At 40.1% G+C, this 18,717-nt stretch overlaps 1 long non-coding RNA gene across 3 annotated transcripts in view; it reads left to right on the top strand.

Annotated features, from left to right (window-relative positions):
* The window catches only part of LOC146870347 (uncharacterized), a 394,511-nt gene extending 379,483 nt beyond the window's left edge, over positions 1–15,028 (top strand). For 2 of the 3 annotated variants that reach the window (XR_014975694.1, XR_014975693.1), the window contains 3 exons: positions 6,775–6,878; positions 8,859–8,973; positions 11,887–15,028. This is a non-coding gene — a long non-coding RNA (uncharacterized LOC146870347). Of the gene's footprint in view, positions 1–6,774; positions 6,879–8,858; positions 8,974–11,205; positions 11,837–11,886 lie in introns of those variants that run through there. The other variant, XR_014975695.1, reaches the window with a different exon arrangement.
* The last annotated feature ends 3,689 nt before the right edge of the window (positions 15,029–18,717 follow it).

Below are 18,717 nucleotides of genomic sequence, written 5' to 3'. Positions count from 1 at the left end.
GATGCATGTGCCTGAATGTCTTTTATTTTTGTGCAGCACACACCTTGAACTGATGGCACTGTGAAATAAGTAATTGCCTAGGACCACATACTGCAGTCATGTGGAAGCCAGGATTGATGCAAGGTTTTCTGGCTTCAATTTGTGTAATTTGGCCACTACATATTTTTCTCTTCTTTTCTCCCCTTTTAGACCAAAGATGAAAGCTTTGTGTTTATTTGTTTGTGGTGCTAGATTAGTGCACTGTGTTTAATACCTCCAGGCTATGAATGTTTCCCATGGATTGAGCGGTGTAGAGTTTGGGAAGGGTGATATTTGAATGCATAGCTAAAATGAAACCAGATTGCTCACCCTTGGTTAATGCATTGAGACTATTTGCTCCACCAAGCTAAAACTCTTCACTTGTTATCATCTATTCTTGAATTAATTGATTCACCCACTTCATACTCATCCATACATACAACTATTCAATCCATCCTTCCATTCATCCATTGTTGGAAGGTGGAATATTGGTAGGGGTCAGTATGCACCTGTCAATAGCAATAAGGCCATCACACAATATAAGGCCCAGACAATGCCTACATAAATATCCCTTGCTCAGCCCTTGATGGCAGGCAATGAGTAGGAAGGCTTAACATAGGCGATAGGTGTCAAAAGCATTTAAAAACACTAATACATTACATTAATAGATCACAAAACATATGAAAAATCCAACATCAATTTCTAAAAATAGCAAATATTAGTATCTTTAAAATGACACCAAAATGGCACAAATCCAATTTACGGAATAAGAGATATCTATTTTATAAAGAATAAAAACTTTCTAGACCTTAAAACCAATAGCACCAAATTGGGACATCTGGTCACGCTTGACCAGGACAAAGTCAAAGTTTGAGGCTGAACGTGGTGGAGCCCTGGTCACATATTCTTAAGGTTGAGGCCTCCGTCAAAATGTTACCTTCACACTTAGAAACTTTTCTGGAGGATTTTCTCTCAACATCATTGGGCCTCTCCAGTAGGCTAGATTGGCAGCAACTTCATCGGCTTGGTTCAGTGGGAGCACCCAGTCAACTCGGGAAGTCTTGGGATCTTGATCTTCCAGCGGGACGAACCTGAAATCGAGGCCTGGTCGCGGTGCGAGGTAGTTGGCTTGACTCTCAACGTTGGGTTGCTACCATTATGGAGCTTTTTCAAAAAGTTTCTCCAAACTTCCGGAACTTCTTCCTGAAGTTCATCTGGAGGGTACAAAGTGTCTCAAACATATATCCATGGTTCCAGAGTCTCAGATTTTCACCTTGGCAGTTGGAATTACAGGTTCCACAATGCACTTGGCCAAATCCTTTAAAGTCCAGCTGAAGGTGGTCAGCCGGGTTCTTCTTGCTGGTGATGATGCAGGTGGAGCTCTTTTAGCCTGTTACTTTTAGGCAGTCCACTCCTTCTCCTTTGATGCAAGAAAAAGTTATTGGAGATGTAGCTCTTTAGTGTGCAGCAGGCCCTGTCATTCAGAGATCAGTCCTCTTGGTGCAGGCCAGGGCTCAATCAGGACAGCCCTTTTTCTTCTTATAGTTTCAAGCAGCAGATCTGAGTTGCTATGCAGCTCTCACATATTTATTTAATTTTCCCGTGTGACAAGTAGGGGGCACCCCTGTCTAAAGGGGTGCAGAGTGCCACCCAAAAGCATGCCAGATTCCTACAAAGTGTGGCATATTCTTGTTCCACAAAACACTGTACTTTAGAATTCAAGATGGAGAATGTCTCCCCTCTGGAGTAAGATCTGGCTAAACCAACCTACTGGTGTAGCTCATTTCCTTTAACACTCCCCTTCCAAACCGCCTGCATATTCCATTCCTGGGACTTCCATCTAGCTAGTGGGTTAAGGAAGAGGAAGTAGACCTGCCTGGCATTCCTTTCTGTCCTACTCTTCTTTGAAACTCAGTTCTTTACCCAGCCCCCTTCGTGTCCGGTTCTCTGCAGATGCAGAGCTTCCCCCACCAGATAACCTCTGTCTCTATGCAGTCCACTTATCACCTCATCAAAGCAGTTTGACTAAGCCTATTAAGAGCTGACCGATCGGAGAGGTTGTTGCAACGCTGGATTTTGGCTCACAGAAAAGAAAGTTCTATAACCTTTTTTCTGTGTTAGTTATGATATATTCAACAGTGGCAAGTTGTTGGATACATCATTACCAATCTTTCAAGTCACTGAAATATTATTTCAGCTCACTCCTGTCAATAGTCACACTGTATTGCAGTATTCCCATGTTATTCTATAAAGCTAAAAAGCAACAATGGGGAGAAAACAAAATGTTTATTTTTTCCCTCACCAGGACATATAACACATCTTTTAAAATGTCCTTGATTATTTTTACCTGGCGCCCTACCCAAGGGGGCACCTAGGGTAAACCTGAGGAGTGACTTATATGTAAAATAAAGTAGTTTAATACTTTGGAAGTTCCTTTTAATTCAAAGTTGAATTTGCATGTAATTTCACATTAAAAGCAGCTTGCAAAGCTGGGCTGTCTTTTAAAATGACAGCAGGCAGCACAGCAGTGCACTTTCAAGTGCCTCAAAGTTGCTGGGCCTCTAAACCTACATACCCTGCCATATACTAGGAACTGACAGGAAGATTTTCAGTGCCAATTATAATTACACCTAATTACCATATAGCCTTTAAATCAGAACATTGGCCCTGGGCCTGGTTAGCCGAGCCCAAGGCACAGTCAGAGTCAGTTACCACAAGTATCAGTCCAAAAATCAGGGGTGATCAGGGCAAAAAGGATGACGTTCTCCCATCCATCCATCCATCCTTTTACTCAGCCACCCATCGTTTCACCCACCCATCCATCCAACGATTTACCCTTGCACCAGCGTGGTCCATGCAGGTAACAGCGGTGGGGCGGTGGGTAAGGAGGGATTTTGAGGGATGATGCTGAGGGAAAATAATTATTTATTTAATTTTCCCTCAGCATTGTCCCTCAGAATCCCCCCTTACCCGGCCCACCGCCCCACTGTCCCACCGCCCCACCGCTGTTACCTTCACGGACCGCGGCTGCCTTGCACCCATCCTTCTACCCTTTCACTTTCATCCATCCATCCATCTATCCATCCATCCATTCATCCATCCATCCATACATCTATCAATGCAAGTTCCATATTGAAAAATGTGTTGCAAAACACTCCATATTTCCAATTTTTTAAAACAAAATTTGGGGGGACCCTCCTTCCATGAGACCCCACTTGCAGCAGTCAGACATGCTCGCTTGCTATATGCACTATGGGGAGTGGTTTGGCAAACGTTTCCAGGGCTGCTTTTGGTTCCCAGTCCGACCCTGTTTGCAGAAGCAGCAAGACATTTTTTGACAGGATTGAAAAACAGCACCTAAATGTGTACTGTGTTTTTTTGTGGCCTAACGATAGCAATGCAATCAGAAGTAAAAACGAAAAAAAAAAATGTCACCTTTAGAAATATGTGGTTATTTATGCTGTCATGGCTTGAAATGCTCAGGCCGATTGCGGCTTATTGCTGCTGTCTATCGAAATTGCCTTTCAGATGAAGGGGCATTATTTTCACATGTAATTATAACATTTTGTTTTTGCCCTTTCATCCCCAGTCTTTCAAATGTTCACACAATACCATTGCACTTGCTAGCAGGAACGTCCTGTTCGGGCTGAGTCACATTTGGACTATGGATTTCTACTAAGGGAATTATCTCAGTAGTAGACTAATTCATGATATGGCTATTTAAATTTTACAGCTGTTGTTTTATTCATACAAAAATGACAGACATATGCACAGTACAATCCTCGTAATCTGTTTCACGATGGAAAGATATCAGACAGGAAATACATAATGAGCGTCATTCTGCACCACACTGACCTGCAAATATGCAGAGATTATTGTATTTTAGTGTACAATGAAACTGCAGAAGCTTTTAAAGTTCTCTACATCATTGTGAGCCTAATCATTTTAAAAATGAGACTAAAATGTGCTGCTTTTATACTATATAGTTCTTTTTTTCCTAATTGGATATTTAATTGGACTGATATACCTGTTGACTTTGCCAACCATGTGTGTAGGATGCAAACCACTAAACATTCGGTGAGTGTGCTGACATGACTGAGTGCTGTGAATACCCGAACTGTTCCTCCAGCACCAAGTGTGAGACTCAAACTGAGAGCTTTGTGAACTTGTGGTTGGTGACTCCTAGCGGGAGGCCTGGTAGACAGAAGAAGATGGGATCATTGGTGCTGCATATGTTGACCCTTGAGGAATTTAGTGGAAGTATATACTAATCCTGATCTCACCTTTGTGGGGTGCTGGTCTGCTGTTTTGATGAGCACTCTCTGATAACTTAGGAATGGATGAGCAAGCATGTAACCTTTATTAGGGTGCAATTTTACTCCAGCTGAACTGAATCAGTAAGGTAGAAAGTTATGCAAGCAGCGAAGCGAACTTTACTAGAAGTGCAAAACTTCCACTAGTGACTGGCGTAAGCTTTCAAATGTTGCATTTAGAATTGTGGATGAAACTAAAAAAAAAAAAAAAATTTTTGTCACATCGAGGTATTTTGCGACACAGGGCTGCCAGTGGAAAGCAAGCCCTAATGTCCTAAATATATTTGATTAAGTCACCTGATTGCTATTTCCGGATGGCTTAGAATTTCTTAGAGGCTTCTAGGAGATGGGGTGGTCTACCATCAGGAAGTCAGAAAACAATACATACTGAGGCCTAAACACAAACTACAATAGTACTATTAACATACTACAAAATGCTATTCACAAACTAATGTGTGGAGTTTATGCCTCCTTCTCTCCTATCTTTTTCTGTACATCGATGTCCACCTCAACATTTAGTAAATGTGGGAGGGACAGAAGGAAGTGCCTGGAGAATGGAGAATACTTGTGACTAAATGGGAATGTTAGACCTGGTACTCTCTACAGGGCCACCTTCATCCTGTTTTCTGAACTCTTTTTGTTGGCTTTTGGATTCTGCACTCTTTACACCTGTTAACCAGTGCTAAAGTGCTTGTGCTCTCTCTGTTAAACAAGGTAAAAGTTGATTGAATCCAATTGACACATTTAATTGAATTGTAAGTCCTTGGTAAAGTGAGAATACATGTACACAGGGCCTGCAAATTAAATTCTACTAGCATAGGTGCTGGAATAAGAGGTGCGGGGGTGCTGCGGCATCCACAAAATAAACATGCTGGAGTTCAGGCTGAGAATATAAATGAGGATGAAAGAAGCCTTTAAACTTTGTTTTAGTGTTTTGTCACATTTTCTATGCATTTCAAGACAGAGGTCAAATGTCAGGCTATGTATTCAGACAAATTGCTGCTCATTCTTTTAACATGTAGATTGGTGTTTGCTTTTCTTTCCTTGACTGCAAAGTTAGAGGAATTTGTAAACTGAACTATGTGACAATATTGCTGGCATAAAGACAGTATGGAGTGAAAGGCTATAGGATGTCAGTTTTTATTCTAGCAAACAACATTAACTGTTTTATTATTTCAAAACATATAGGCAAAAGCACAAATTAAGCATGTTTTTGTAATTCTGAAGTGTGATGCAAACAAAGATTTTAGCAGAATCAAAATAAACCAAGAAACTTTTCTCGGTGATGTGAAAATTATAAATATTTGCTAAAACACGATTTCTGAACATTATTGTTTGTACACTATATAGTTTTATCAGTAAAACTAGATGTCAGTGCAAGTTTTACTGCCATTTCAATAGAAGATTTGCTATCAGTAAATGACAGTGTGCTACCACACCATGCTTTAGCAGCATATTTACAATAGTATGCTCCAAAAGACATCACCGGCAACATACCACACTCTTACCACTCTAATGTTGAATTGGCGTGGCTCATTTGATATACTTATTCTTTGTGTGAAACCTGGATTTTTCACAATCCCATGACTTTAGTGATGTAACATTGGCAGCAACCCACTCTAAAATTGTTCCACCTCCACTGGCTACTAGTGGGCCTGCATTACTTACTGTGCCACCTGCTAAGTAGCCCTTTTAAACATGTCTAAATCTGCCATCGCAGCCTGTGTGCAGATTTAAACTGCCATTTTGACCTGGCAGAATAATCATTTTTTCAGGTCTAAAACATAATTTCTAATACATTTGTCACACCTAGGGTAGGCCCTAAACAGCCCATAGGGCAGGGTGCAATGTATTTAAAAAGCTAAATATGTATTTTTAAGCTTTACATGTCCTGGAAGTGAAAAACTCCTAAATTCATTTTTTTAATAATGTAAGGCTTACCTCTCTTCTAGGATAACATTGGATTACCTTATTACATTTACTAAGTGACAACTTTTGTTTGGGAGGAGGTAGATTTACCATGTTTGAAGTCGGAGAATTTGTAATTTGAAAAACATATTTATTGTTAAATTCAGCCTCATAACTCTAAAAATGCCACTTTATGTGTAGTAAATATTTTTCTGGATCTACGTTGGCTTTCACTTAGTTTGCATATTACATGTGCTCGGCTGCCTTTTGCTTCGTACAGCCACACATAATACATTTATTTTTGTGATACATTATTATTTTAGAAATACGCTGCACATGTTATTTGCTATTTACTTTTCCTTCTTGGGACTCAGTCTGCACATTTCATACAAGGTCGAACAACATATTGCACTGTTTTCATGTGATCGGTCAGCAATATCTCCTACCATTTTAGACAAAACACAAAAGCAAAGCTACTGTTTTCCAACATGACATTTCTTATCATATAAACTGGAGCTTGCCTTTTTTAAAACAGAGAGGAGGATTCTTGCAGCAGGACAGGTCATGGAACGGGTGCCCCAGCCTTGCGTAAACTGAGTTTACACTTATGATGTGGACCACCTAACTACTAAATACCAGGTAGGTGGCCCGGTGCTAATCTCAGAGATTACTGATATTTCCCTGTGTTCATGTAGTAAAAGTAGGCTTAAACAGATATGTCATTTACCATGTTCGGAATTCTGACTGTATAGAGTTTGCTAGTAATGTTGATTACTTTGCTTGGCTGTATATGTTTTCTTATTGCAGCACACTTGCCTCATACTAGAGCAAGATAGTTTCGATGAATATTGGAAAGTTTCCTCGTGTCTTTATTTTGTTTATTTTGGACATGCATGAGTGAGAAGCAAAAGGTGATGATCTGTTTCCACGGTTCCCTTGGGGACTAGAGTGTTGTGTTCTAGGTTGCCAAAATTACCTGCTACTCTGTGAAGTTTAGGAGTTCAGGTAAGACACTGTGAACTAGCCAGGACATTTGGGCTGACAGGCACTGATGTGGCAGAGATACACAATCCCTGCATTCAGACGCTGTGTTGTCGGAAGGCACAGTCCGGCAGAAGCAGAATCCCTGCAACATGGCACTACCAATGGTTGGTCTGGTACTTATTTAGCAGATCTCCTGAATAGTGCTTGTACATGTCCATAATAGCCCTTATAGTTACCACCCATAACGTCCATGTTGTTGGGGATTAATCCTCCACAGTATTTTAGGAAGCACCTATTTTTAACTGTTGGTTTTTCAAACTTGACATTTTAAAAGGATAAAACCCATTTTTGTATTTGTACTTTGTTTCCATTGCTCTTACTGGTAATGGTGCAGCCATTGCCAATGATATTTTAGACAATTGAAGACCTGCTATCCATGTGCATGTAACTGCACATGGACTTACTGAAGCAGGTGGTGACTTTATTCACGTGGTTGTAGCCTACGATGTCTATCACTTTAAAGCATTTTATACTTTGGTCAATTTTCCAGCTGTGGATTGTAATACAAATGCATTTAATGAGTAAACAACTTTTAACCATCCACAACAATACACAGCATATGTGCTCTTAGTAATACCACAATCACATTGGGAACATCAAACTTGGTTCCTGGGTGCCCTTCCACATGTACTTACATCAGTACACACAGGCCACCTTACTAACCTTGTGAGCATCATCTGGTTAACACCATTCCCTAATTTAGTGAATCTCAATGCTCAAGAGCTACAACAATTATACAATGGTCTAGTGAGACTATATAGATTATTGACTCAATATGTTTCGCACACCTTGTTGACTGTACCAGCTAGGGCTTGCCTGCCAGGGCAAGTCCAGTTGCCTGTAGTGCCTGCAATATGTCCTATTATTGTTCATTTAATTATGGGACAATTTCCACCAATAGTGGGGAAATTCCATTTTGTATCTCCCAAAAAATCAACCAAATTAAAGCAGCGTTTCCCTATACGGGACCATGAGACATGCACAGAATTTTGACAATGTGCTTACCCCATGGAATGGTGCCTGCAATAGTTGACTGTACCATTTGGGGCACAATCTTTTCTGCTGTCTATATCATATGTCATGGTACTCCCGCCTATGCCAGTCTTGCCGGAGGTGTTAAAACAAATACAGAATGAACATGGGGCAGCTACTGCCCTGTATTTTTGGATGAACCTAATGGGAAATGTTCCCATGGTGTTCACAATGAGTCTGTCAAAGGCAAAGCAGCATCTCTGGCTCTAAGTCAGCGGCTCACAGCGGTTGCACACGCCGACCTGGAACATGAGCTACCTATAATTATTGCCAATGTCTATACTTCATTAGAACACATTAATTTGGGAACCAGCCCTTCTAAACCCCCACTAGGCAAACCTAGTTCCAACAAGAAAGCAGAGACAGAAACCTATGTTAGTTAAAAAACAATGGGGAAAATCTAAACAAAAACAGAAAGGTAAACCTTAAGGAGTCTTGTCAACCCCAAAGCCCTCTGAGAGGCACTATAATTTGCATGATCGTGCACGAATCAAGGCTCCAAACAGGTATCAGATTTCTGATACTTGTTCTCATTCCTTTCAGGACTCAACTGTCAAGCAGCACGAGAGAGAAAGGCGTTCTGATTGCAGACAGGAGGAGTATGTGAAACTGAAGAGGGACTCCCCAAAGCAAGTCTGACGTGAAGATAAAGAAGGAGGTAAAAGAACTCAATTTAAGCCCAAATTTCAGAAAATTAATGTTGCAGCTATAACCGCAAAGTATGCAACAATGCCAGTATTCACTATAGTGGGCCAGTATCTCCAGGAGTTTATGGCAGCAAAAGCAACTGATAGCTTTGATACAGTTGAAACCCCAGATAAGCCTGTAGCCCCACCAGACAGATTATACGATTTGGATATACAAATTTAGGGTAACATACAGCGTACCATTAGAGTAAAATTCTGTGAAAAATTAAAAATGTCACATGATATCCTTCGAGTGGAGGTCGATTGGCCCCTACACTTTGCCCAAACATCCCCACAAGGTGAGGATGTAATAATTCCTTCATTTTATGCTCATGTCCCTGATGATGTCAATCAAGCCTATGCAGCAAAATGGGTTCTTTCAGAAGCCCCAGCTTTATTTTGCAATCATGTCGGCTGGGATAAGGACTCTCCATATCATCCCAGCCTAGCCTAGCCCAGCACACAAGTGCAACCACAATACCCCATTAAACTGGATGCTAAATCACCTGTTAGAAAAATGCTCTTCCAATTGAATTACCAGGGAGTAATTGAACTTTGCGTCTCTGAAATGATTATACCTATTTTTCCTGTTTTGAAACTGGATCATTCATATCACACAGTTTTAGACTACACAAATATTAACAGTCATACACGTACTTTTGAAATACAAAATATACACAGAACGACACTCATTAATAATATTGGGGACGAATCACAAATGTAAAGTGAGACGAAAGTCTACCTTTGTGACTTTTGGTATTTATAAAGGTTATTTACGTGTAGTAAATGCCATTTGTGAATACCAAAAGCTGACCTTTACAACTTCCAGGATTCAAAAAGGGCATTTCCGAGTAATAAATGCCCATTGTGTATTCCAAAAGTCGTTGAGTTAGACTTTCAGTATTCACAAAGGGCATTTACTTCTCATTTTTACAGACACAAGGCTGCAATATGAACATGTCTTTCCCATGCTCAGCACTATTTTACCTCTTGAACAGTATAAATATGTTATTTATATTGATGGTTTAGCCAAGCCTGCTATAGGCACCAAGCACCAATATTCAGCAGTGTGTGCAACTGTTCTTGGTGTTATGTTGGAAAGAACATTTCAACCACAAAACATGTGCACACAGTCCAAATGTGGACAGTAGGGGACTGTACTGTGCAGTTGGCTGAACTCAACGCATTGCTTCTTGTAATGAAACATACAGATCCTGAATTCCCCACACTTAGATGTGTCTGATTTGTATTACTGTGTTCAGTCCTTAAATAATAATTTACTTTATTGGCGCCAAAATTGATTTAAAGATTCTAAAGGCAACACAATCAAGTATAAAACACTTTAGGCAATGGTGGTGAACCTTAAAGATGGGTTGCCACTGACTCACATCATTCATATATTGATTTATGAAGCAGCTTATCTGCAGTTGCACCTGCTACAGTTGCAGCAATTACTCATTCTAGACCAAGGATAGATAATGACATATTTGCTGCCATTAATGCTAACAAAAAAGGCACCCCTCCACCTGAGGGCTTTCGATCTAAATGTACATACCACTTAAGTGTACAAATCATTCCTTTTATAACTATTCCAAGGGTTGGTGATCGTTGATTCCCAACCAAGACCGCAGGCTAGCTTTAGTGATTGCTGCCAATGAAGGTATGGCTTCTGCACACGCGGGTGTGGCAGACAAAATTTTGTTGCTACAGCAACGTTATTGGTGGCAAGGCTTATATCAACAGTTCAAACAATATGTCCCTTGTTGGGACATTTGTCAAGAAATTGAATCTTCCACCATGGCCCATCCACCGCAGACATACCTGTTGATTTCTAACAAGCCTTTTGGCTGCATTTATTTGTACCAATGTGGTCCTCCTATTTCAGATACTGCATCTAAATTTATCCAAGTTGCAGCTGATTCTTGCTCAATGTTTCTCTGGCTTTGGCCACAGTGTTCGGATGATGCTTGCAATGGTATTAAAGATATGTATGTTTTTATCTGGACATATCCACGCAGTACATTCCACTCAGGACAGGGCCCGACTTTTACCTCAAAAGCGTATCCAGATACCATGGCTTCCCTGGGTGTACAGGTGCATTATTCTGCTCTATATCAGCCTGTGGGCATGTCTGTTGTGGGGAGGATGAACAGTGAGTTAAAGTAGTCCCTAACAGCTAGAGTTAAAGACTTCTGCCGGTGCAGGATTTAAGGAGAAGCCAGAACCTTCCCGCTGGATTGCAAACGTTGGGGATTTCATGCGAGAGAAGGTGGCTGTGAAGAAGACGTTCGGCCTATCATACTGTGCTCCTGTGCCAGTCCTGGGAATTCAAGGTACAAGAATTGCCATTTTGCTATGCTTCCTGGTTCTAAAGACAATTGTTTTGTCTCCATTGATCACATCAAATTACATCATGTGGCTGATTCTAAACAGTTGGCCATGAGCAGTACTTTATAGTCCCTTAACTCCTCTTGCTGTCATACAGTATATTCATCTACAGCTTGTCAGCACTGCAATTGCTGTTTATCCCCAGGTGGGGGGCGGCCGACAATGAACTTCAGTTCATACCCAATACTGCTACAAATTTCAGCCACATGACTGAAGTGAATACTGCTCTCACAACTGCATCTGCTGAGGTTGTTTATACTGATCCTCCACTTTTGGATTTTTCCGATCCTGTTTCTGTATCTGTGTCACCAGTGTTTCGACTAACTGCTTCTGGGTATTAGGTGGGTTGAGACGATTTTTCTTATGACTCTTTTCACAGTTCTTCCATTATGGACACTCCTACACTGATCTGTGTTTTCTTTTCATAGCTGAAACACACTTCCTCTCCTTGGGTAAATGTTTGGATAACATTTTCCTCTGTTTTTCTTTTCCTGTAGATTGGATTTTTGACTTCTGTCTCCTTGTTGAGTAATGGCCATTATCTTCCAGAATGCTTTGCCACAGAACTGGTCGAAGAGGTGCCTCAATCATCTTCACATAAGCTAAAAAGAGGCTTGTCCCTTGTGAACGTTTCAGCAGCTCCAGTAACTGATGCAATTGTTTGGGTTTCAGTACCTTATGATATATTTGGTACTATGTAGATTCTGCTGATACTTTATGTATTTGGGGTTTCTATGGGTGATGTAATTGTATCTGGGTTACAGTCTGATGATTCTCATGCTGAAACAGTAAACTCCATGGTCTCAGAGCTGGACCACTACATTGTTTTGAATCACAGGCTCTGTATTTAAAGTATGCTTATTATGGTGATATGGTCTTTTACCATCATTATGGACATCATTATTTACATCTTGCTAGTGTTCAACACACCTTTTTTAAATACACACAATGGAAATATTGCACTTCTCCAGCAAAAGGGAGATCAAAAACATATAGGGATAAATGTACATAGAACAGCATATTATTTTAAACTAGTTCCTTTCACCACCAAAGAAATATTTGCTTACCCAAACTAATCTGATATATACAAACTCATTTGTTACCAAATTAGCTGTAAAAAGCTATGATTATTGGAAGGATACCATTGACATGAAATCAATTTGTGGTACCAAACCTTGACAAGTTCAGGGGACGGTCACCTTGTTCTGAGCCTGTTTCATTTCAACACAAGTGATTTTTCTGAATGATACTATTCTGTATTTTTCCCCAAGGCATTGTAAGTAGGTGATTCCCATTGTATAAATTTCATTGAATGGATGCCATCAGAAGAAAGGGATCTATAACTTGCACTGGGTCTAAATTAGGATGCTGATAGTCTGATTTATGTTTCCTATCATTATTGGCCATGTGACTTGCAAACCAAACCATCACATTTTAACTCAGTACCTCTAAGGCTTATTTTTTATGCTCTGCTGCTCAGATTGTTGAAAAACATTGCAACTCTGCACTCACAGATTTATGACTTGCGTAAGTGCAGAGTTCAATGTTTTTGGTGTTCACACAGTTTCCCGGAGCAGGTCAACATATATATGCCAGTCAAATCTTTTCAGGCATGCTTCTGGAAAATTATTGTTACATACAACAATGTGAAGGCATTTACAAATATGTAATTCTAAATAGTTTAAAACCACTTAGAGAACAATTAAATGTTTAAGTTTTATCAATGGAGAAAATATTTTTATGCGTGATGATCCCCCTTCCTCTAAATCCACACCAGTTTGAGCAGGGTACCCATTCCCAATCTGGAAATTAATTTACTCATGTGCTTGACTGGAGGAAGTCTCTTATCTTTTTCTGGATGGGAATAGGTTGGAAACGTTCACTATCACTAGCCATCCTCTGGAGTGGGGTTTCTCTCAGAGAAATCTTTGTGTTAGTAAATCTTTTTGTAAACAACCTTTTTCAATTTGCAAAGTTATTTTACACTCATAAAAGCAGGTAATTTACAGATTAAATTTAGAAGAGCTAACAGCTTTGTGAATGAGGACCAGTAAGTTATTCAGTAGTCACTAAATACAAAATTATCGGTTTGTTGGATATGGATAGAAATTGATAACGTTGTGCAACCTATTGGGGAACCTTGTCATATGCAGTCTTATATGCTTAAACTGAGGTGCAGCACTTCATCTGGGTCAAAAGCATGCAGTGTTAACCTGACACCGGACTTCCCTATGTGGGCTTCCCTTCAATGGCAATTACATCTACAGGGAATCAAAAACTACTAAGTTGAGATCCACGTAGTGCCTTCTGTCAGGAAACAGCCTTGAACTACGCTGTGCCTTTACAATGCGGTCCAAACCATGACATGAATGCGTCTTTACAACACATCCCTTTACTATTCAAGTCACTACAATGATGTGCTTTAGGGAAAATATTGTTGAACTGATGTTGGACTCTAAGTCCAACACTTCCCCTACAGTTGTGCAGGCTGGAGTTGGAACAGTAAAATATAATATTCCAAAGTACAACACTTTCCCTAAGGCAAGTCACTGTAATGACTTGTGTGGTATAAGACTGCGTTGTAAAGATGTATTTGTGGTTCGGACCGCATTGTAAAGACATTTGTGGTAAATGCATGCATGGTCCGAACATAGAACCCGTCTGTCCAATCAGGCTGAATGATAAGAGATTGAGACAGTGAGCGCGCCTTTTCTAATTAGCACTCTTCATCCCTTCACCAGGCTACTCACTCAGTTTTGACTGATGAAATTAAATATCTTTGGTGATAATTAAGGTACTACTTGGGGCAAGTAGATGTTACCATGGTATTGTGAAACTAGTTTGATGAGGTGGAAATGCATGTGAGACAAAAACATTTATTTGTGCATATATTATGAGTTGGATTTTGTTGTGATGGTGATGTGCTGGTTTTGTACCATTGTGTGTGCAAATGTGGTTATTCCTTTGCATTCATCCTTTACTTTAGTTATGTTGTGCCTTGTTTTTGCTTTTCTCTGTTTTCTTGCTTCATGTTATGCTATTGTCTTCTTTTCTATGGTGTTCTGTGTTTACTTATTTAGTACTGCCTGGCAATAAATACTGCTACATTTACAACCAAAAGCAGCACATTCCTTTTCCACGTCCAGACATTTACCATTTTTCACGTTGATGAAATATAGCTCAAGGCACAAGGCAGCAAAAAACTGTGGCAGAGACTGTGGACTGATCATTAAACATATTTGGTGGGTACTATTTCATGTCTTTTAAAGCAAGTCAAGGCAGTGCATTATCTCCACATTATGAAAGCAGGTTTCTAGAGGGGGCAGTGTGAAAGTACATGTGCATCTTTATTTTGTGCCATTTTGTTGAGATGGTACATACATCAAAAACGCTGCTACATTTCCATCCAGTAGAAGCACATCTGTAGCACATCTGTAAAGATCCCATGGCAAGGAACCATTTGCAACTTTCTAAGGTGCTAGAAAAGGTGCTGATACAGCTCCTAACTGTCTAACCTGTCAGTCCATAACGGTGACAGAGGCCATGGCCTGTACCAGGGAGCACTGAGACTATGTCTTAACTCAGCTGAGCACTGGCTCAGCTGAGTAAAGACATAGTCTCTGACACAGTGTTGGGCATGTTGGGGGCCTTAGTAACTGAAAAGCTGGAGTAACTCTGTTTTACCATCTTAGATAGTGGTGAAAGTTACTTTTACTTGAACTTCCAATCCATGTGCTGCTTTCGGCTGGAAATGAAGCAGCATTTGTTGACATGTCCAAAGTAAATATCCGAATATAACAGAATTGCATATACAAAGGAACATAAACGCACAATTAAAAGATAACAGGGGATAGGACACCTGAAAAATCGGAATACAACACAACAAAATCAGATTCAAATAATTCCACAGAACTCAAAAGCACCACAACTAAATGTTAAATATGCACAATTGTTATTGTTCCACATTACTACTTTCAGTATCCTGTTTTTATAAAATGGTGATACAAAGTGTTTAGAACAAGAAGAGCCTTACTTTCCACCAAAGAAATGAAATAGCACCAGCTAAAAATGGATTGTGAGTCGAGCTTTGGTCTTAAATTAGCACTTACACAGCCCAATTTGTGTGATATTGCAAACAGCCATTGAGATTAGTTTATTTTGTCTGGTTTAATTGTAAATGCCAGGATCACTAGCACATCATTTTAAAAAGCTACAAGCGTATTGGTATAATACATTTATTGTCTTTGATTTACCATGTACAATACGGAAAAAAACAATGGGAGAATCTTCTCAATCTTGATAAAATTATAAATCAAGATAATTAAATTTAAGTTTTCAATATGCCATGCTAAACAAACACTTAACCAAGGGCAACATTTGCCACATGAAGGGACAGTCTGGCTGCATGAAGGAACAGCCCCTCTTCTGTCAGATGGCTGCCTGAACTCACCCTCCCCTATATCGATACCTGTAAGATTTGGTGGCAAATTTGGGAGTGACACATGGATTTTCTTTACATCTAACTGTGTAGTTACATTTGGTCATTGTTCCATAAAAAGAGCATTGTTTGTTTTATTTATAATATTGGAACCATTTGACCAATCGACATAGAATTTACGAAAAATAAGGTTCATCCACCTCAGCTTATTGATGGAAAGTTTCACACTGATAAGCTAAATAGGGGACAAGGAAAGGGGGGTCCCTAAGGTTTGATTTTCCCATGTTAATTCCTATAGGAAACTTTGCTCTCTGATACAGAAACAATAGATAAAATAAATTACACTAAATTTGGCAAGAGGTTAGAACTTTGGTGTAAATCTGTTCAGTTGGTTTCAAGAAATTATCTTATATAGAAATATTCAGGCTTGGGATAAAAAGTGAGATTTAGCTGAGCTGATGTTCAGATGTGCTCTGATTGCCAGGATAAAGGGGGCTTGTCAAACTTGATTGGCTGGCCACATGAGCATTATGTTGTGTGAGCTAATATTAGAATCAGGGATATGGTCCCTGTGTCCAGAAACTTAATTAAAAAAATATAAAGCAGCAGAATGAGCATACCCTGACCCACAGGGCCCACCCTTGATTGTTGTATTAGCTGTTATAAAACTTGAAGACATGCACCCCCATTAAAATGTATTTTAGTGAATGCCAGGTTTTGACGGTGTAGGAATTTGGGTTTTTGGTTTGGGGGGTGTTAGAAATGGGATTCCTGGTTGGCTGAGATATGCACCCAGGCCAGGCAACCACCACTATTGTAAGGGTAGGGTAGATACACAATAAGATAACCTGTGCTCACCCTTTGGTAGCTTTGTATAGAACAGACAGGCTTATCCACAAAGGCAATGTGTAAAGTATTAGTGCAACACGCACACTCAGAAACACAACTAATAACCACAAAAAAAACAACTAGAAATGGGTTCAGAAAATAGAAAACTTTATCTGAGCAAAGTAAGACCTAAACAAGAAAAATCCAATCAATAGAAGTCAAGATATTAATTGTAAAATATTAAATGCAAAACTAGTGCTTAGAAGTCACTAGTGGTCAAAAGGTTACTTGAGGTCGCAAGGGACCGGTGTAAATCCAAAGCTCATGCGGACAGTGTTCAACGGCAGACCGGCTACAGGACCCAGGCAGGTCCCGCTGAAGAAATACCTTCGATTGAGCCTTTGTCGATGTTGAGAGTCTACTGCATCATCGTTGACCTGCTCAAAGAGAGTCCAACATCAGTGTTGAGCTCCTTTGAAGTAATGCAATGCATCGTGGTCGAGCCGCACAATGCGTCATTGTCGAGCAACGCAGGCTGTGGAACCGCTGTCGTTCAGAAGCTTCTGCGTCGGCGTCGAAGGGTGATGCGGCGGAATTTTTCACGCAGTCAATGCAATGCCTTGGTTTTTATCAAAATAGCTGCAGAACCCATTTCTGAGGCCCAGATTGAAGGGGGGCTAGCAGGCAAGGGTAGGACGCATAGAGGGGAGAGTCCAGTAGAACCAGCAGAATTGTAATTTTGTGTCCTTGATACTTCAGAAAACTGGAGGCAAGCCAGCAAACCCTTGGAGATCACTTGGAGGGAAGGCAGAGTCATTCCAGCAGAGTCAGGGTATAGTAGGCAGCAGGGCAACAAGCAGAAAAGCAGTGCTTCCAGAAAACCATTCTAGTTAAGACCTTTAAGCAAAACACAGTAGGCCTTCTGACACAGATAAAGTTCAAGATCCAGAAGTGCCTGATTTTAGGAGGTCAGAGATCCAGTACTTGTACCCAAAAGTACCTTTGATGTACAGAATGATTTCAAAGGAACTCTCTGAATTGCAAAAGGATCCCTTCCAACCCAGTCTTGTCAGTCAGGTTTATCCTGGGGGGTAAATCGATGCTTTGTGTATGAAGAGTACCCTACCTATTGAAATTAGCCCCTCCCATTCTTCCCTGCTCACAAAGACCCATAGGATTACAAATGAATGCAGGTGAGTGCTTAGAATGCACATGAACCTCACCTTCCTTTGTTTTTGGCTGTCTATAGGGAATGCACAAAGTGTAGCTGTCAACCAACCCAGATGTGTATTGGAAATAGGCTGCCAGGCACAACGAGCAGCAAATACAGAGAAATGTTCAGTTTCCCTCTGGATCCACAGGACTGACGCCAGTGAATGTGCTACCCATAGATCAAATCAACCAGTAAGATCTTTTTTAACCTTACGTTTGGAGTGGGGTGGTCAAGCTGACGCATATAGTTGCAATAAGCATATCGATTAATGCTACACATTAACAAAGCATGAAGCGATATTTACGCTATAGTGATCACTCCAACATTGAAATCTTGTGACAAAGCGGTCTCTCATCAAAACTTATCTGGGTCCCATTCCACTATCGGACCGCTACAAAGGGTCTCTTTTGTATGTAAATTGATTGAACGTCCTGAAGATGGTCTGACGGACAAGCGCCACAACAGACCGAAACGTCGACTCTCTCATCTATTTTCCAAATATTTATTGTATTTTAGTAACTGTACCTTGTATCTCTAGATAGGTTACTTCTTTAATTATTTTGGAATAGATGTATATATTCATGATCTGCAGGCTGACTTGTACATCCTCTTTCATTATGTATTGCTGGATTAATTTCCTTTGATTGTGCCCTCTCAAATTTTATCTATATGTAAAAGAAATTGTACTTTTTGAAAAAAGATATTCCCGTGTTTTTTTATATTATTTTCTCATTCATTGAATGTCGATATTTCTTAATTTGATGTATGTTCTGATTGTTCAAAGGTTCAGGACCAAATTGGGTTGAACCACCAAGTAAGCATGTGTACAGCACACTTAAGTAATCATTT

This window comes from Triturus cristatus, chromosome 1_1 (genome assembly GCF_964204655.1).
Source record: "Triturus cristatus chromosome 1_1, aTriCri1.1, whole genome shotgun sequence".
Classification (NCBI taxonomy): Eukaryota; Metazoa; Chordata; class Amphibia; order Caudata; family Salamandridae; genus Triturus; species Triturus cristatus.
This window is presented reverse-complemented; position numbering and strand designations above follow the sequence as displayed.